Source organism: Catharus ustulatus, chromosome 5, assembly GCF_009819885.2.
Source record: "Catharus ustulatus isolate bCatUst1 chromosome 5, bCatUst1.pri.v2, whole genome shotgun sequence".
NCBI classification, from domain to species: Eukaryota; Metazoa; Chordata; class Aves; order Passeriformes; family Turdidae; genus Catharus; species Catharus ustulatus.
Genome location: NC_046225.1, coordinates 2306727 through 2327943, shown reverse-complemented (window position 1 = coordinate 2327943; position 21217 = coordinate 2306727).

Below are 21217 nucleotides of genomic sequence, written 5' to 3'. Positions count from 1 at the left end.
AATACCGCTCTGGGTAAAACCTGGCAGAGAAATGCATTGGACTCATTTATATTTCATTGTTTTAAGTGGTTTCCTCTGTAAATATTTCATAGATGATGTATATATTGAGGTGAATAGCAAAGCAGAAAACTTCAGAAAACCTTGACTGCAAACTTTCAGGGTTCCTGATAGGGTAACCTTTCTTAATCAGAAAAGAACTAATAGCTCTCTCCTGGCACAAGCTGATTGGATTTTTGCAAATGGTGAGTAATTACCTAAATACCAACACCTATACATATACTTGATGTGCAATAATTTACTAATTAATAACAAACTGCATTAATTAGTAAATGGTTGCACTCAAGACTGAACCAGTGGCTCACCTGCACACAAACCTTATTATTCACATCAACATCTGTTATTTGAATTAGATTGAAAATTTAATTTCCATGCCTGGATGTAGAACAGAAGAGATACCCATTAATTTCTAATACTTGACAGCAAAAGCATTAATTTACTGTTTATTTAGTATTATTACTGCTCTTTTACATTTCAGCTGGTTCAGAGAGAGCATTGTGCTCCAAATTTGTAATTTGTAGAGAGGATGGAGGTGGCTCAATGTAAGTAAAGCTGTAGTAGCTGAGGGAGTAGTGACCCAGGAAAAGTCTCATGTGGTAATTGATAGCAAAACTAAACATCAGACTTGTAATCATTCAGGGGCCATCAAAATTAATTGTATTTGAGCCAAACTGTTGAAAAGCTTAATCTCTTCAGGGGAGGATTTGTGGAAGTGCAGTATCCTTCAGGGAACCATGCAAATCTGCCTTGCAATGGCCTGTTTCCTGAGGTTTCCTCAGGGATCACAGAGAATTTATAGGCAGGCTGTATTTTTTTGTAGTCACGCTGCCTTTACCAGCTGCACAAATTCTTCCTTGAATGACTACATTCCACAAAAGCAATTACAGAAAATGCTGGGATTCTTATTTTCATTGCCTTTAGTTGTTCTGCAGAGACAGATTCTCTCTGAGAAGTACCCAGAGCATGCACATTGTGTGAGGGGGAAGAGCCTGCCTCTTTATCCTTTGCACTGAGGGTATTTGGAAACTGCTGTTATGCAAAATAATATTTAAAAGAGCCTTGACTTGTTGTGCCTGTGTTGTGTGGGACTGGATACCCAAGGCCACATAGACCAGAGATTTAATTCCTGCTCTTATCTCTTCTTGTGTTGCTGCCTGGGAATTCATTACCTTTATCAATACAGAAAAATAAGCTCTTGTCTTTTAAAGCAACAGCACTGTATAAGAAAGCAAATCGTGACCTCATTTGTTGGTAGCAGTGGTGAGATGAACTGCAGCTCTGACCTATTTCTCCAGAGTTACAATTATCTGCAGTAATGGTACCATTTTGCTTCTTAAATCCTGGATTATTGTAATTTGAGATTTAGAGAAGTTCCTCTGTCTCTGGTTACAGACCTTGGTCCTTCAGGGGTAAGCCAGCATGAGGGATGAATGAATACACATGAGGGAGCAAAGAAAAGGCAGGGGATCAAGCCAGAAGGAATTGGTAATTTTCATTTTAGTATTTTAAATGTATAATTTAAGAAGTTGTCTATGTAACCAATACTCTTTTATTTCCACATACATATAAAATATGTGTTTATTTTAATATTTTGTATATATATTTTTTTTTTTTTAAATGTACTTCCCTATCCATATATGTCCCCACATGGAATGATCTAAACCAAGGTCACGTGGTGAGGGATCTGGGTTTTGTTCACTTGTCTGGCAAACTCCCCTTTGCTGAGACATGATCAGCCTCTCTGTGCACCATGGGAGTGATAAATACAAAAGACTTGAAGAAATCAAGTTCTTAGATATTCAGAACCAAACCCCTTGGCGACAGAAGTTGACACAGCTGCCTTTAAATCAATTTAATACTTGCTTAAATCAGTGGAAGGAAAGTGAATTTCATTGTGTGAGGATCTGGTATTTATAATCTGATTTAATTTTTTATTTATTAGCAGTGCATACAACCTTCAAGAACAAACTTTTTTCCCCCCTGAGTTTTATATTTATCTGTATCACCGAAATAAACAGAAAATATGTTCATATGTTTTCCTCAAGTCACATTTCCATGGTAAATTTTCAGCCTTCAGAATATGCCATTGATTCAGTGGGTTCTTGGCCATGGTTGTGTTTGGTCAAAGCTGGACTCGATGGTCTTGAAGGTCTTTTCCAGTCCCAGTGATTCCACAATTCCACAGGTTTTGTTGTTTCACCACTCAGGGTGCAGTGAGCAGCACCTGCAGCAACAAACACAGAAATCGTGAGTCAGGTTCTCACCCAGCACAGAACCAGCTCTGAAACCTGAGTTTTCAGCAGAAAAAGCCCCAACAAACCAAACCAACAAAATCAACTCATATCTCTTTACTTACCCACTGCTTTCTACCACAACTTCAGCTTTGCAAAACACACAACACCACAGCTCTTCCACAGGTATGTGCCAAATGCTAGAAACTGAATTCTCTGTTGTCACCAGGAGCAGTGCACAGACCATTCAGGCCATGGATTTCACAGCAGTTAATTCAGTCCTGCTAGTTTTGCCTGCCTTCATTCGAACAGGAATCATTCCCTTTTTGGTCACAGATCTACTCTGCAGAAGGTGATCACATAAAATGGTGTTCAGGGCTGGCTTTTCCTCCAGAGCCTTTCATGTGTCAGGGACATGCCCCGAGCACCATCCATGGAATACCTGGATTTTAAAGGGCTCTGCTGTGCCTGCAGGAGGCTGAGGTTGAGCAAGGATGAGTAAACTACAACTGCTTTTTGTGAGGGGCCTCGTTGGTGTTTGGGTTCCTGTGAAAAGTCATGAAGTTTTGCTGGGGGGGAATGGTGCTGGCTGAGGTTTTCAGGAAGAATTCATGGCTCTGTCCCTGAAGGGCTCACACACAGCCTCAGCATCTGCTGGCCTTGGAGAGGGATGCAGGGAGAGCACAAGGGGCTGGTGGAAAACAGGACACTCTTGGGCTGAGGCAGCTGACAGAGGTGAAAAATTGCTGCTGTTGTTTAAATTACTCTAACAAATTTTAAATCTTTCCCATCCAGGTAGCAAGGAAGGGATTGACATTGACACTAATGGGAAGGAGTTGCCATGGTTTGCCCAAAAATGAGGCAGAACTTTTTCTCCTGAGGGATATGCACTGGAAACAGGCAAAAGGTGGGTGCCTCAAAGTCACAAGGGAGTTTTGCTGTAAAAATGAGAACACACACTAAAATCTCCAGCACTAACTCTAAGAGTAAATCAAACATTTTCCTCGTTCCCTAAACACAACAACTCAGCAAATGCATCAGAAAAGGCAGATGAGTAATCGAGCCAGTCTTGGTTCACAGCTGTCCAGGGAATTTCAGGTACTCTTGGAATCTTGTGGCTCCTGACATGGCATTTCTTAGATAGGACTTTCTTTAGAATTTTCTTCTTCTTTTGTCTTCATACATTTTTTTTTTTTTTTTTTTGTGATAGAAAGGTATGTACATAAAGACACCTTCCACTCTATGATCAGATTGTTATGGGTATTACCATTATTAATTACTTTAATTCCCCTTAAAATATATAGCTAGTTTCAAGGGCAAGAAAATTAATGAATGCCCAATAACTAACAATTGCCAGTATATATTGAAATAAAATTTCCTAAGAAGATCAAAAGAGATCTTGTTAAAGACTGAAAATTGTGAAGTTGGCTATGAAGATTTCAAAATGGATAAGGATCACCAAGCATGCAGTAATCTAAAACAGACAAGTGTATGTGTCCTTTAGTATAGCTGTAGTATATGTACTAGTTGCCTTTTGCATGATTCAGTGTTTAATATTAAAGTTTCTAGAAAGTCTAGAAACTTTACATTAAATCCTGGATTATGAAGAGTTCCTATAGCATTTTTCAGCTGTTTATCTCCACTTTGCTAATTGTAATAATAGTAATTTGTTGCTAAGAAAAGCATAAATACATGTGTTACATTTGTTATTTATTGTTATTAAAACTTAGAGATTGTGTTGTGACATCACTACATCTTAAAAACAAAACAGATTAACTTTATAAAGCAGTAAACAGTTGATCAATTTTGAGTCAGATTTGAAAATAAGAAATTTTGACCAAAATAGGAGAAGGTTTCAAATGCTGATTAAACCCAAGTATGTTTAGAATCTGTGTCCAGCTCTGTCCTCTCCTCCTTTTTTCCATGCTACCTCAAACGTTAGTCTGGGAAGGACTGGAAATAAAATTTCTCTTCACCATCTGTTATCTGACATTTGGAAGAAGTCCTTGTTTGACTAGTAATTAGGAACAGTTGGGCTATAAATCATTAGCCTCAAATTTACAGATCTGGTACATTTTTAAAGGCAAAACAGATAATGCCCTCTGTGGAAAGGGCCACATCCACCAAGAAACAGAGCTCATCCAAGCATTCAAATATCAAACAGATGGAGGAACTTTCCAGGGAACATACACAGGGGAAAAAAATTGCTGAGGAATACAAGGTAAGAGGAGCTCAGCAGGGCCACAGCAAGTGTTAATGACCCAGGGATTGTCTGTTCCAAAACTACATGGAAGACACAGCTAGGAAGAAAAGGGTTCTCCTAACACAAACATCCAATGAGGAAATAGCATACAGCAACATGGGATTATCCCCCTAAAGATGAAATTGGAAAGGATTTCCCAGCCTAATTACATCAACTTTAAAAGGATCAAGTTTAGACAAAATATCCCAAAGCTGACTTGACAACTTGACAGAGGAAGGAGAAAATCAAAAACAGCCCCAGATGTTCCATGTCACGGGCGACTTCATATTAATGAGTCATGCACATTACATAAGCAAAGGACAGGGAGAGGACCACAGGAAGGTCACCCAAGAGCTCCCTGTTGTGTTGGGCACTGGGAAAACACAGAGCACGAGAGGAGCTCGAGCTCTGAGTCAAAGCTGGGGAAGTGCAGACTGCTGGGTCCAAGAGGGTGTCCCTGGAAAGGAGTCTTGGCATGCAGTGGGAGGGCAGTGAGAAAGGAGGGGAAGTCTGGGACCACCACAGAGCTTTGCTGAGGAAGGGCTGTGGGAATGGCACAGCAAGGCAGAAGGGAATAGCTGCTCAGTCAGGGCTGGGGACAGTTTGCTGGGAGTCTTCCCCTGGGGATGTGTGATGATGAGGAAGGAAAGTGCTAGCTGGGTCCTACCTGGTGGGAATGTTGTGTTAATCCAGTGCTGGCTGTAGGAATTTGTGGTGCTGTGGTACATCAGAAGGGGATGGATAGGAGACAAAGAGATAATACTCTTTTTTGGGGCAGAAATAGAGGAGGTAGATCTCACTGACTGCAGCAGATTGTGCTTCCAACAAATGTGAACAGCCTTTGGGTAAGAAAGCTGTGAATAATTTCTGTGTCTGTTTCTGCATGCTGTGTCAGTTGCTCACAGGAGATGATTAACATGCCTCAACACTGTCACATCTGAAGGTTATGCTGTGGAGGTCCCCTCCAAATCCCCACTTCCCACACACCTAAGGCACAGGAATTTCTCTGTGTGTGGGAATGCAGCAGGAACCCTGGCCATAAGAGGTGACTGTGTCTTTTTGTTACTGTGCATGGGATACACTCTGTACCCCATGGGAGTGAAAATGAGAGGTGGTTCCTCTCCAGACTTCCAGAGGGAACATTCTGCCTCAGCTGTGGCTCTGCTCTTTCCATCCTTCCTATGAATTTTATTTTCTTGCCCACTAGAGAAAAGAAATAGGTAAGAAAAGCCTAATTGAAGCAAGATTAATACAGTTCCACTGAGAATAAGGGAAAGATTTATTCTCTCCCTCCCTTCTACACGTCTTGCTGTAGACTCTGCCTCGCCTAACATGTGTACCTTTATTCATTTACTTCCTGCTGGTCACCTGGGAGAAGCCTTTCTCATGGAATTTATTGCCTTGGCTGCCTTGTTTCTGTCCATGCTCATAGTAAGATGTAGTGAATGCTCATGTATTTGTCTTATTCTCAGATGTGAGTGAGAGGGATTTATCTATGCTGAAAAATATGTACTTTTGGCTTGGTACAGCCAGGAGTTACCGTAAAGAAAACGTTGAAACTGGAGCCTCTGAGCTGGCAAGAAGTGTAAAGCTTTGGAAGAGTGGGACCCAGAGGAGCTGCTGAAATAAAGCATCAGGTTCCAAAGGAATGGGCAGCCTTGGGATCCTGCTCCATGCTTTTCTTTCTCTGAACCCACTCTCACCTTGGGCTGACATGTTAGCAAGTGACGGAGGAAGGAAATGTTTGTTTGAAATGCCTGTTTGATGAAAGGCTGGGAGAGGAGATGAGGAGAACACAGGAGCACAATTTAATTTATGTGTAATTGACTCAGGCAAGAGGAAGGAGCCTGGGCCAAGCCCTGTGTGCTGTGTGTTCTTGCTAAACTTGTCCTTGGGACTGGCAGACCAGAAAGCCCTTTACAGCTCTTTCTGGAAAGAACATATTTTTGAAGGTCACCCTGTGGCATCACTGTAATATTTTACCCAGGAAAGAAGCCTCTTTACCAAATTGTCAGACTCTCAAACCTATCATTGGCATCAATAAGCTCAAAACAGGCCCTGGGCCTTTTTCCCCAACAACTGCATTTACTGAAATTGTCTATACTTTTCTATATTCAAAATGTCATTTTCATTTTTACTTTTCAGTAGAGGAAGGCAGCTGTCCTTTGCTTTCTCATGTACAACCCGCCCTTGACATTTTACAACTTCACATCTTGCCAAACACAAAACTCCTGAAACCAAATGCTTTTGGGGTGGTGAGAGTGATGCACCTGGTCCTGCTTCCCAAACTGCTCCAAAGCTGCCAGGGACAGCATGGGGACCAAAGGTACATTGGAAAAGCTCTCAGTGTTTCAGCTCTGCTTGCCAAATGAATCTTTTCATGCCTTGTGCTTCCCTTTCTTTAAAGTGCAAATTTTCACTCATAGTCCCTGCTATCACCTTTCCCTTCTCTTAGCCCATGCCTGGGAATGAAGGGAATGCTGTTAAACAGAGCAAGGAAATGAAAACAGCAATATTTATCTTGCTGTACTGTGGCTTTCATTTCCTTCAAAGGCAGGCTGCTTTTTAACCTGCAGTTCTCTTTTTTTTTAGCCCAAGCTTGTGGTTTGGGGGGCATCTACTCGAAGTGTTTTTATTAAGTTCTCAATTGTCACTTCCTTCAGTTTAATTCTATTTTCTCTCACACCTCATGTTCCTTAAAATTGGTTTTGGCTTGTGGAACTGTCTCTTAAACACCAACTAAAATATACTGTTATTTAGTGCTGGAAATGGCTTCTTGTGTTTGGGGACTCTTCTGCAGTTTGTAGAAATCCTGGGGCTGTTTCAGCAATAGAGGCCTGAGGCTGCCATCAAACTATGGGTGGTTACTTCTTCCTCCACTTAGTGCTCAAGGATGTTCTTGTTGAAGAAACTGAGGGTCAATTCCTCCTTGTGTTTCAGTTTGTAGGGCTTTGTTCAAGACAGGGAGTGTCCAGTTTGTTGTCATCATGATTACCTACATTTGTTATATTTACTGGTTTTACTTCCCTTTTACTCATTTGCTTCTGCAAGCAGTGATTTACCATTTAATTTATAAAGAACAAAACCAACCCAACCAACCCCCAAATGCCACCAGAGGCAACTGCTGGTAGCTCAGATGGATACAGGTTAACCAAGAAAAAATTGCAAATGTGTTTATTTATCCCCTGCAATAGACTTAAATTACATCTTTCCTTTTATTAAGCAGCTCCTTGACATTTTTCTTGCCATCTTGACTCCTACTAAGTGATTTTTGTCTCCTCTTTCCTGTTTTTACTTTTCCGTTCTGTATCGGTTCCAAGGGTCTCCTTACCAGTGTATCCTTGGCTCACCACAACATGAGAACTGTCCAAGATGCCTTAAAACTTTTTACACAGCCACTTACAGATTTCCTCTTCTCCTGTGGGACAGGGAGGATTTCTATTAGGATCCTGAAACCAAGCCAGGGAGCAAACTGGGCTTGTGCATCTCTTCACTGCCTTCCAAACTGCCATTAGTCAGTTGATATGTGCAGTAAACTAATTTTGTACCATTTATTTGTTTCCCTGTATGAGCACACTGATCACATTTATGTAATACCTTTTTGGGGAAAGGAAATGAGATTATAATTTGGGAGTTGTTTCTGAACAATGATACTCATTTTAAACAAGAAAGCTCTGTTGCTGCAAGGAACTAACAATTATTTTCACCTCATGAATAGTCAGTAGTATTTGAAAATTATTTCCACTGATCCATCTCTAAATGAAGAAGTGGCATTTCTCCTCTCAATCTGAGATCAATGCAGAGAATTTATCTTAGTCTTCCCTGAACCATCCAACCTCCCAGACTAATAGTTGCAATCAGGCAGTGGGCAGGTCACAGATACCAGCCCTGAGGGGTTCTGGTGACTGTGAGTAAGCAATTTCACAGCAATTTTACAGCAAGACAGGTCGCTGAGAGACATTTTAACCTCAGCAATTATTTTTCACAATGCCAATGACATCATGAAAGGAGCCAGAAACGAATTCTTTTGGACAATTATAAGCAGAGATTGCTCTTGACCCTGATATTTATGGGGTGCCAACTATCAGGAGAGGTTCTGTGGGTCTCCAGAGAAACCCTGCCAGAACTTCAGAGAAGTTCTGAAATAGCAATAATCCATGATTTCATTGTGCATGGCTAATTGTTTTTCCTGAAAGAAAAGCTCATGTTTGGCAGGTTCCCTTGTAACAAGAAGATAGCAAAGGTTGTAAATCCCTGGACAGCTATTACTGCACAATCAGATGTGGTGAATCACATATATCTCCCCTGGAAACACAGTAATGTGCTGCTAAAGTCAGGGAAAAATGGGATTTGGGGCCTTTATGAGCTACACAGAGAGTCTTGAGACTGTTCTTAAGAAATGATTAGTTAGGAAATAGAGCAGTGTGATATAGATCAGTGTGAGACATGCAAATGCAAAATACACTCTGCAGAATGCTTTTTTTTTAACACAAAGGGACAGAAACACAGCTGTTCCCCACAGAAACAAATTATTTTTATCACTGTTTACAAATGAACACAGGTAAGAGGAAAAATGTTGATGAATCAAAAAGCTGGTATACTCAACTAATGTTCCAACCCAAACTTTCTCTTCTCTCAGGGAGAGGAAGGAGTCTCTTCTTTTGGATAAAATCCCAGTTAAGTCTTGGCTGTCTCCAGTTGGGTGTCTGAGCATCTAGTTTCCTTGTCACTTGGAAACAACTCTTTAGAGATGGGCTTGCCTTTGTCTTACTCAGATGATGGTTAAATGGGCCTTGTGGTGCCACAATTTTTCACAGCAGATATAGTATTTTTTTTCTATTTTAAGCAGGCATCGAGAAGGGCTGATGAGATATCCCCCAAACAATAATTATAATCAGATTTAGACATGTAATTTTAAGTAATGCGTAGAATTTGGCTCTACCATGTTTAAAGTAGAGAAAATCCAATCTGAAAAGCTGCCAGGGGGTGGAACAGGCTGATCTGAACAGCTCTGAAGAGCCATTCAAGGATGACAGGGAAAAGAAAAACCTGTCTTCTGATCAGAGCCCGAAACCAATGACTGAGAGAGGATGCAGCTGCACTCTGAACACAGAAATGGCATTAACAGCATTTGGGGACAAGCTTAATGGAAATTAAAGGATAACACTGGAGCTGAACAAATGGCTCCAAGCTGAAAATGGGTATGTGTGGGCTGGCTATGAAGCAAAGTTTTCTAACTGATAATGTTGTATTGGCTTGGAGTAGAATTTTAATCTGATTAGCAGGGGAAGGCGAGAGGGGAAGCTGCCCATACAATAGATGGCTGATACGGCCCAGAAACATCCTCCTGGTCCTCTGTGTTCAATCCCTGTATGCCTACAGCAAGGACAAGGCCTGTGGGCAGGCTGACCTGCAAAGGAATCAAGGAAAAATATGAGAAAGAAAACCAAGTACCTTGTAAATTCCTTGCTGAGATTTTCTGTTGCCTCAAATGTTTTCATTCGCATTGCAATTTCATAGATTCAGCCCTTTCTGTGCCTATCAATTTGTTTAAAAAGAAGTGAGCTAGCAAATGCTCAGTTAGACACAAGTATTTGTACATTAATTAAAGATGGGATAGTGAGCAAAGACCTTTTCTCTGATCCAGGATCTCCTGTGGAGGCCCTTTCATTCCCTATTGCTATTTTCCTAAACCACCTCTTCAGTTTGATGATATCCAGGTAGTTGCCAAGCTCTGAGGTAACCTCTCCAGAAGGCCTGGGCTGGAGAGCCAGCAATTAATGCCAGGCAGGACTGAGCCCAGGCTGCCCTAAACCAGCAGCTTCTTGGGGTGAACTCATTGCTGCTGGCAGCACTAAACACTGTCAGGGCTGTCACGGGCAGGGTTCAGTAGGAGCCCTTGCCTGTGTCCCTGCAAACACCAGCCCACTGCTCTGTGTGCATTCCTCTGAGCTGGGCCTGCACCTCAGGCACGCTGAAAATACCTCTGAGAAGAGCAGCTGCTCGTGTCTCAGGAGCAGCAGAAGATAAACATTCATTTCTTGAGCAGTTTGCCTCCTGTTCAGTCATTATGCAAATGGCAAGGTGCTTCTACCTTGAATCTCCCCAGTTCCTTGTTACTGCATTCACTTAGCTTAGTGTAACCTACATTTTCAACTTGAGAAAGATTCCAGCTGACAGGCATTATTTATAATGCCCAGAACTTCAACTGTGGCATTTGCTCATAAATAATTTGTATAAAAGCATATGCTTTCCTTTTCTAGAGACACAGGAGATAATTCCATTACCAGTAGTTCAGTTACTAAACATATTCATCTACCTTAAAAAAAAAAAAGTCTAAAAGGCAGAGCAAATGTGCTCTACTGAGGAAAAATGTTTGGGACTGATACTCAACCCTACTTGTTAGAAAAACACACTGTGAAAAAGTGTCTCAACCACATGTCTTTTTCACACCAGAATCTTGTAATGTTCCTAGGGGCTCCTGAGAATGGGCATAATTGGTAAAACTTCAGTGCATTACTGATACTTGCTGATTTTAATTTTTAAAATTTTTTAGAATCTGTTTTTTTGCTTTAAATATAAATGAGTAAGGGTTGACTTCAGGTAGAGCAGAGAACTGCATAGAACCACTTCACTTAATCTAGAAAATACCTTTTCCTCAAATCAGTGGTTTCAAGGTCAAGTAGATGTCTTCTTGTTTTTAAACTGAGATTGGGAAGGTGATGAGAGAAACAATACAACCAGAATCCTGTATCCACAACCTGAAGTTAAGAAGAAATCTTACATCATGGATAAACTCATTTTCCTGCTGAGGATGGGAGAGCTATTGTTGTTTATACTTCCAGGGATGTTAAATTACAAATGCAGATGAGAGCTGGATCTTAACACTTGGGAAACAGCTTTCTGAACCCTTTGGCAGGGCTGTTGGACTAAGCACAAAGCTTTTATCTCTCTGAATCTCTCAGGGCATATTAATCCTTCACTTAGAGGTTTGTCAGATGAAAAGCTGCTTGAATGGTTTGATATTTTTTTAATTGTGTCTGAATTGTATTGGTGCTGTGTACAGATCACATAGAGCCAGAGACAGCTCCTGTGGGGTGTGCAGGACACAGTGCTGCCCTGCTGCTGGCTGAGGAGAGCCCAGCACCTGCAGCTTCACTGCTGAGCCCTGCAGTGGGGTCTGGCACACAGCCCCCTGTGCAGGGAGCAGTTTGTCTGGGGAGAGCAAGCCAAGCCTTTCTGTGCTCATGGAATCATGGATTGCTTGGGGCTGGAGGGACAGCTCAGCTTGTTCCCACCCCTTGGCATGAGCAGGGACACCTTTCACAGACCAGGCTGCTCCAAGCCCCATCCAACCTGGCCTTGGACACTTGCAGGGATGGGGCAGCCACAGCTTCTCTGGGCAGCCTGAGGCAGGGCCTCACCATCCCCTTAGTGCTTGGCAGGTTCTTCTGCTGGGAGAGACCAGGACTGGAGGGGCTGGTGCTTCAACACAGCCCTGTGTTTCTTATGCTCTTAGGCTCTTTGGATCCCACAAATCCTTACTTACCAAGCAATCTTCTCCTGTGTAAGTAGCTTTGAGCACTCAGGAAATACAGGAATCTTTATCTGAGCATCAGAGCCACATTTGCTATGAAACAAAATAGGTCACAGTCATTTTTCTGTAAGGCTTTCACTCGACAGATCCACACCAAAGGTGAACTGGAGGGGGAGCCTGCTTTTCTGTGCCAAGTCCTTTGCCAGCCATTCTTAAAGCTTACCCTACCAGTCATTCTGCACAGAAAGGACACTCATTTTTTCAGCAAAGTAAGAGAATAGCAGCCTAATTTAATGCTATCCCTTCAATGTCTCTTTTGAAGCTCAGACAGGATTCAGAGATGTTCAGCCTGTTCCAGTTCTGAATGTCTTACTGAGTTTTGAAAAACTGTTATTCAAATCTTCCTTTGATTTTAACTTAGGTTTTTTCCCCGTTTTCCTACAAAATTTGTGAAAACCAAGGCAATATCTTTGAAAGTGTTTTCAGAAGCAAAACTTGATGGCTGTTTTCTGCCTAGTTCTGGAATCAGGAACACTGAAATTTGATAGGGAAGAATTCAGGCCCTGGAGCAGCATTTAGTTCTGTTCTGGAGGAAGGCAGAGAGGTCATTTTGTGCTGCAAGTAAGCTTGGTCTCCTCTAAAAACCAAAATATAGCATTCCCTTATGTCAATACCAGTTTTCCAGCTTGCCATTTGTACACTTGAACATATTTCCTTTCAGTGTGAAAAAATAAAAAATGCTGGAATCTCAAGTCCAATCATTTTTTTCTCCACTTTCCCACAGCAACCCAAGACTTTCTTCATGCTGAATTAGACACAAATGGAAAAGATGGAGAGACCCCCTGGATTGTGAATAGCACCATCATTGTACATGAGCAGTGTGGGGCTCTTTGTGTATCCTGCAGGTATAAAACTGTGTAAGAAAGGACAAAATATATAATGAATGTTACCAAAATGGATGGTTAATGTGTGAACATAAAAATTTAGTTTATTGTCACAATATACTAATAAAGAAAATAAAAATATGTATGATTATACTTATGCAGAACACCAGAGATTGTGTAGGGATAGAAAAAAAAAGTATTTACAGTTCATGTTTTTGGATTCCAGTTTTACATTGTACATGGATGATTCAATAGTTTGTGGTAGGAGAGAAAAGTGAGAACATGGATAGGAGGAAGCAATGAAATGACAAACCAAAGGAAAATCATGGTTGGGATTTACAGTGTGTGGTTCAATAAGGCCATGAAGGGATGTGCCTGTTCTTTTTCTACTTTGCTAACCCATGTAGGTGACTCTGGAAATCTCTCTCCTCTTGTTTTCTTTCTTCTTTTCCACAGGGAGGACATACAACTGTAGGACAAGTACAGAGTGCTGAAGCACAGCTATGTCAACAAGGAAGCACCACAGGAACAGGAACCTGAATCAATATTCAGTCAGACCCTTTAGTTTTGAGCTCGTTTTGTGCTGATGTAAGTCAGTCCTTGATTCTGAAGCAACTTGTGCCTAGGGGAAAGGAGTGCAAGAGATTCTGGTATCCCCATAGACAGCAGCTGATGGGAAGCATGATACAGTGAAGAGAGGCAAAACCTTAACAGTCTGGAATTCAGGAGCAGTGAAGGTACCTAAGGAGAAGAAATTATTTTAGGAATATGTGTAGATATATACAGAGAGAGATTTGACCCATGTTTTTATCAGATGAGAAATCCAGTATAAAAGGAAGTCACTGTGGTAAAGAATGTAAGATTGTCATCAGGCCACAGAAAATCTCTTCACAAATTCTTTATTTCCACATTGGAGTTCAGGAACAGTGGAATGTAAGATCAAACCAGCTTACATGCCTCAACACCTGAAATAGCCTATTTTAAGAATAGAAATCAGATCTGATTTTTCCTTAGAAGTAAAAAAAAAAAAAACCACGTATTGTGCAGAAAGTTACAAGAAGTTCTGGATCAGATTATGTGGTCAGCAGCTCAAGTGGCTTAAAATGATCAAAACTCCAGTATAAAAAATTTCTTTCAAAAGACTGTTCAGACTGCTGTGGGTATTTTCTCTGCTCGAGTGGTCACAGCCCAAACCAGCTGAAATGGAGGACCTGGAAGCCAGCTGTGGGGTGAAACATCACTGTCACTGGAGAGTTAACAACAGCATGTCAATGGGTGAAAGGTAACACCAAGTTACAGACACTGTTCCAAAGAAAAGCACTCCAGGGGGCTCCTGGCTTTGAGCCCACCTTGGTGGGAGCTGTGTCTCTGTCTGGGATGCACACAGGGTGTCCACACAGGCCTGAGGGGTGATTCTCGGGGCTGAACATCTCCTGGGAGTCAGGAGCAGCAGAGAGCAGTGGAAGAGGCAGCAGCCTGGCAGCTAATAATCAACACGTTACTCTGCATCTCATAAATCTCCACCAAGTTGATTTATTTTCCTCTGAGAATGAATAACTAATGAGAAGCCTCCTCTTGCCAGTTATTGTAGCACTACACAAAGCGGGTTGGATGTGGAGCTGCTATTAATAGCACTGAACGAGCTGCTAATTGGGCAGTTATGTAATGGCTTTGTTATGAAACCTAGTTTGGGTTTGACACCTTCTGTTTGCTAAAAACAACAGTAAAACCCCCAAACAAATCCAGGGTTAGCAGTGCGTGACATGAAATAAAGGCTGAATAATTACCAATGTTTCCAAACTCAAATAGAATTAAAAACGGGGGGGGAAATCAATTTGTTTCTCTGAATTCCAGCAGAAGTGAGCTGGAAGCGAATCATTCCACAGATCTGCTGTTCAAAGGGATACTTTAAAGTAACTTTCTTTAATACCTGCCCTGCAAATACAGACAAAAATCCTCCAAGCGACCTGTTTTTGCAACTTGTGAAGTCTTAGAAACTATTTCTTTTATTTAAAAAAACTGTGCTTTGAATGAGCACAGACAGAACATATTTTAAGGAGAAAGAAGGACCAGAAAATTCCTGTGAGACACACTCTGGTACAAACCATGCACTAGGATGAGACACGAATCTCTACTCTTGTAAATGACAATAGATAACCTATACAGTTTGACATTTTTAAAGTAACTCAAAAAAAAAAAAAAAAAAAAAGGAGAGAAACAGGTGGGGATGGCATTTTGTTCCCTGCTATACAGAAGAAGATTGCAGTGCCTCAGGAGGGAAGCTTTTATCCAGGGTGGCCCTTTGCAGTGACTCTGTTCCAAGTTACTCTGAAGGCTGGACATCACTGATACAATCTACAGCCCTGGAGCTGCTCCTCCTGGTGAAACCCAGCTCCTGTCCCCTGCTTGGGAGCTGCTTCTCCTCTGGATACACCAAACACAGCAGCATCCAGAGCCTGCAGGAGGATCCTTACGGAGGTTTGTAGTTGTGTGTGTGTTGTAATATACACAGAAATGAAAATTCCTGATCAACACTCTGCCAGCAGTTGTGGTTTGATCAGTGTTATCCATAATCTTTTGGTGCTGGGGCAGATCAAGGCTGTCACTTCCAGAAGGAGCCCACAAACCACCCACAGAATTCTTCATCTGTGTGTTTACAAACATCCATCCTCGCCTTTGTGCGGAGAAGTTTGTGGAATTTACCTCCAGTTGAGTCACCTCTTACATTTCAGGAAACTGGGCACAGATTCTCCACTCAGCTCTGCTGACTTACTTCCCACTGCCTGTCACTTTACATTGTCTAGGTGATGACAAACCCCCTGATTTATTCAGCATGGTGGATTAGGGAGGCTTTATTCCAGTAAAAGAAAACTCTGCTGAGTTCCTTCATTACTGAAGTACCCAGAAGAGGCAGCCAAAGGGCTCACAGAGACTGCATGCACAATGTCCCAGCACCACAGGAATTGCAGCCAGCATGCCTAAAAAGCTGTGATAATTTGGGGTTCAGCAAGTGTTGAAAGGAATAAGACTGGAAATTGGGTGGTCCAGATGGCTCCCACATGTATCCAGTTAATAATCGAGATCTAGAATCTTTTATCCATTTTATGTATGTGTATGTATATATATAAAAAAATATAAATATATAAATATATATATATAAATATAAAAATTATATATATATCAGTGTGCAAAAAAACATGTAGACACTATTTACTTCATTAGGATATTTTGGAATTACCACGTGGAAAATAATAGAAGAATTTTCTCCTAAAATAACAGCAGCATGCTTCCCTACTCCTACACATGAGCTGAAGGGAGTTTTCTCCTCAGTGCATGTTTTCACTGGTGGTACAGCTTGTTTGTGTTGTTACTGCTCTTCTGTAACCTTGTGAGAGCAGAGGAGGCACCAGCAGTTCCAGCAGGAGTGGTGACACTGTTCCATATCTCTGTCCTGTGGTGCTGAAGGGATCCCATAGAATACAAATTTGGTCACCCATCTTGCTGGAGGACAGAGTCCAAAATTAATCCACAGCTCTATGATTGCTTAATTCTCTGTTATTCTGAATTTATACTGGTATAAATGCATGTCTTTGCAATATTTCAAAAACTTCTAAAACACCTTAAACCCCATCTAAATCTTTAACTGCTGTTTACATTTTAAAGCCCTTAAAATACTTGGAATTGTCCTTTAAATTATATTTAAATATGGGAATAGGATTTTCCTATGTCTGATATAATATTTTTCCTCTGTGATAGTGCTTTTCACACCCTTTGCATTGCCTGCCTGCAGTGATGGTACATCTGCTCCAGCTCCCTGTGTATCCTGCTGATCCTTGTTTTTCCCAAGCCTTCTGGTTGGTGAGTGCATGTAACTAATGTGTGTCTATTGTCTACTAATATCTCTTACCATTTCCTGCTGTATTGATACATTTGTCATTTCGTGTGTCAACCACACTTTGATCTCTGGCAAATGGTTTTCTAATGGAGAAACTGAGAAGCTGCTTTTCTACAGGGATATTATCCAGGAAACACCTTATTTTTGTTTCCTCTGGATTCTATCAGGTGGTTTTTCTTTTTAATAAATGGAAAGACCTCCCTGTAATTCAGAATAAAAAAAAATTATAGAAATCAGGATGGGGAAGGAGCTTTTGTCAGTGGGAGGAGATGGTGTTTATTTCACTCACCTGACCCAAATGTAAACCAGAAGCAAACACCTTACACTTTCATGTGTGTCTGGGGAGGACACAGGCAGAGAACTGATGGGATCCTCTTTAATTTGCTTGATAAACTGAGAATGAATAGTAGAGCTCATTAGAGCAGCTCTTGGTACCATCAAACCAGGGGGAACAAGAGATAGGACAAGAAGAAACAGCTACAAGTTGCACCAGAGGAGGTTTAGGTGGAATATTAGGAGAAGTTTTTTCATGGAAAGGGTTGCCCATCCCTGGTACAGCTTGCCAGGGAAGAGTTGGAGTCACTGTCCCTGTAGAAATTTCAGAGACAAGTAGGTGTGGTGATGAGGGACATGGTTTGGAAGTTGTGCATATCCTTATTCTGGTTTTATTCTTGCCATGAGCACTCCCTGCTGTCTGGGTCAAGAAACCAGCTGCTGCATTTCACCTCTTAAAGCCTCCACAGTCTCACAATTGTGTTTTTCTCAAAACTCAGCTTCTTCCCAGTCAAAAGTGTCTCATATGCACTGGTTTCTTCAAGATCTTCCCCTTTTCTGACCAAATGTTTTGTCTTCAGTCCAGTCTGTCCAAACTTTTGTCACTAAAATATTTCCCTTTTCCCACCCCGACCATGTTTCCCTACTTCTAAACTCTCAACACTGACTTATTTCCCCCATAAAATTCCAGCCTGCCTCTTTATCACTTCTGAGTAACTCTGTTACTGCTCCCTCCTCTTGGAAAGCCCTTTCATCTCCAGTGCTGGGAATGCCTGTGGGTGTTGTTATTAATTTCCTTCTTCAACTTCCTTCATTGAAAGGATGCTCTGAATCTGAAATGTGTGGTAGATGAAATTACTTGGAGTCACCTCCCCCATTTTTTTTAGGAAATGCCTGGAAATGTTTACAGAACACTCAGCAAAAGCATTCCAAATGAAGACTCGGCACAATTTCAGTGCTGGCCTGTGAATGTGGGCTCCTGCTTCCTCTGCAGCCCTGGCAGCCTCTATGGAGTGTGTCAGCCAAGATCATACTTAGTTCCTCACCTTGATGAGATTGAGGTTGTCACAGCCAGCTTTTCCACATGCATATCTTTCTCCTGGCTCTGTGTGGCAAGGTAATACTGAAATCAGTCCTAGCAGGCCAGAGAAACACAGGTATTTCCCAGAGTCTATCACCACTGAACCAAAAGTAACAAACCCCTGGGAACTCTGGAAGGAGAATCAGCCAATCACACAGGGTTCAAGACTGGTGCTCAAACTTCCAGAAATCATGGAATCACAGAATGGTTTGGGTTGGAAGGGATCTCAAAGCTCATCTCACTCCAGACTCCTGCCATGGGCAGGGACACCTTCCATACACCAGGTTGCTCCAAGCCCCAGAAAACATTTAATTCACAGCTTGAAATATCTTTTTTTAGTAATGTTTACATTTCAAATCCATGTCATGAAAGCCAGTGGCAAAAGATCTTATTCATGGAGTGTTACTGACTCTAATTGCTTGTAAGAAGAACTGTGTAAATAATGGAATATTTTGTTTGCTAAGAATTCATTAAAAGTGACTCAGCTCAAAATAACCAGGACAAGTGCATTAAAAAGAAATCACTCTCTTCAAAAGCATCATTTTAAAGGTGTATTCTTAATTAAGAATACTTCAAATTAGAAAAACAGAGAAGAAAAATGTATTCTTTAAAATTCTGAGATGAAACTTGAATCCTATCAGAGCATTCCTTGTTTCTGTCCAGTGCAAACAAATGAAAACATCTGTTTTGTTCAGCCTGTATTTTTGTCCTTGCCCCGCACAGAAAGATAAAAAAATAAGGCATTAATTTTTTATTTCTTTCTCCCTGTGGTGCTTCCAGAGGCAGGAGTTAAGTGGTCAGCAGTGCCTCCCAGCCTGTCAGCAGTGATGCTTTTTTAGGCCAGAGAGAACCTTTGGTCTCCTGCCTAGCAAGAGCATGACAGAATCACTGAGCTATCAAATCACTTATTCTGCCAACATCTTTCTGGTTCACTGAGGAGTGAATTAATCCCACCTAGGAGTGCTCCAGCAGCAGAGGCAGAGAGCACACACACTGCCCTGCTTGGGCAGCAAGGTGCTTGCCAGGAGTGTAAGTCATGGGTAAATAATTCCTTTTCTTTGGGGAGCCTTCAAGGATCTACTTCTCCGAGCGCTGACACACATGGTGGGACAGCAGCAGTGAGAGAGCTTCTCCAGGGAGGGGAAACGAGCCCTGGGGCTGGTGCTGCAGCTCCACCATGGATCTCCACAATCCACCACAGCCCAGGCAGTCTGGGACTGGCACCAGCTTCTGGAGTGGTGGTGTGAGGGAGCTGCTCCAGCAGCAGGCGTTGGGACAGGCTTCAGGCCACCCTCATCACTTGGACAGGAGAAGTGAGTCTCTGGCACGGTATCACCAGTCCCTCTGCTCCCCAGAATCTTTGCATGTCAAAGTCCTGCAGCCCCAGTGAGAAAATAAAAGAGGTACAACATGTGGTGCAGCAGAGCATTCCACACTGAGCTGAAATCTTTGCTTCCAGCTCCAGCTGTTACAATGAACTGCAAACCCATGCATTTTCTGTGTGGTTTCTCCCAGCTGATCCTCTTTTTTACCCTGTTCTTACATCTTTCCTGGTTTCCACATACATTTTTGGTCTTCTCATTGCTTCACTGCAGTGATGTACCTCTGACTGCTCCAGTGCTGTCCATTAGTTTCCCCAAGGCAGTAAGTGCTTTGCCCCAGGAATACGTGCAGCCCTGGGAAGGACCAGGATTTCTCTTATGCTCATAAAGTGAGTATTTATTTAAACCCCAGGTTACTCAGATTTTCTGGGCATTTTCTGCCTAGGCCTCTACTGTAAGTGGCTGTTGCATTTATTCACAGATGAAACATTATTCCTAGCAGCCCTCATAATGAGCAGTACTCACAAATGACCTCTTGGAAGCTCTCTTGATTCCTGCAAAACATAAGAAAATTGAAAATCTGTATTTGCAAGGTCAGAAATAAAATAAAAACCTCACAGTGGCTGTCTAAAAGTAAAGCCATACAAAGCAAGGACCTCACTGAATAGCAAACTCTTAAATACAATTTCCTTTGCCACAATAAATGTTTCAGTGTAAAGTTGAATATACAATTCATTCCACTTAGCTGTAACATTTTGTTAAACTTCAGGAATTTAAGTGAACTACTTCAGTTTCTTACAGGCTTGAACTCCTCTCTTGAAAATCTTTTGGAGAAGAAAAATGTGCCCTGGGATGGCTTTTATGCATTTTTTTGGTTCCTTGTTGAGATCAGACGTTCTTCAACAACAGATAAATTGTTTCTGTGGCCTTAATAGAAATCTGAAGCTCTGCCCAGCATTTAGAATTTCACCCCATGGACCAGATCCTTGGCTGCCATCCTGCCTACTCTGGTCTGCTCAGGAGGAGTTTGAGGAAGGTACAAAATGTTTAAATGACAGCTACAAATTAAGGTTGTCTTTGAGCTCAAGAGGGGACTGCAATTAAGACATGATTGTTATAAGGAGAAAAAACCCTCTCAGCTGAAGAGTTTCCAAGCTACTCATCACTTCCCTAGTGTTTCTCTTAGGGAAATTCATCTAGTCCTGTGATATCGATCTTGTAAACAAATATTTTCTTTCCTTACCTCCTGTGATAAAGTCGTGCTTGATATTTCTCTAGGAACTCCTTGCCCCATTCTTGTCTTTTTTCAGACTGGGAAATGTGAAACCAAAAACAAAAAAGGGATTGTAAAAAATAAAACTCAGTTTGGATCATTCATTCTTATAATGACTTTTAAAAACCACAAAAACTTCAACAAGAAAGTGAATCAAAATTGAATTTAATATTTTTTTTCTGAAAGTTTTTAAAATTAAATAATTACTGTATGGCACAGAAATAGCAGATACTTGGGCCAAATACTTGTTCTCAGGATACACCATTAGGGAAAAAGTGATGTAGGGCCAGGGGAATATGTTTCATTTTCTCACGTCTGTGTACATCTGGATAAGGAACGTGGCAGACAACTCTCCTTAACTCCAATCATCAGCCCACCCTGGGGGTTCAGCACTGCTGATTGTATCATTTGTGCAGATATTA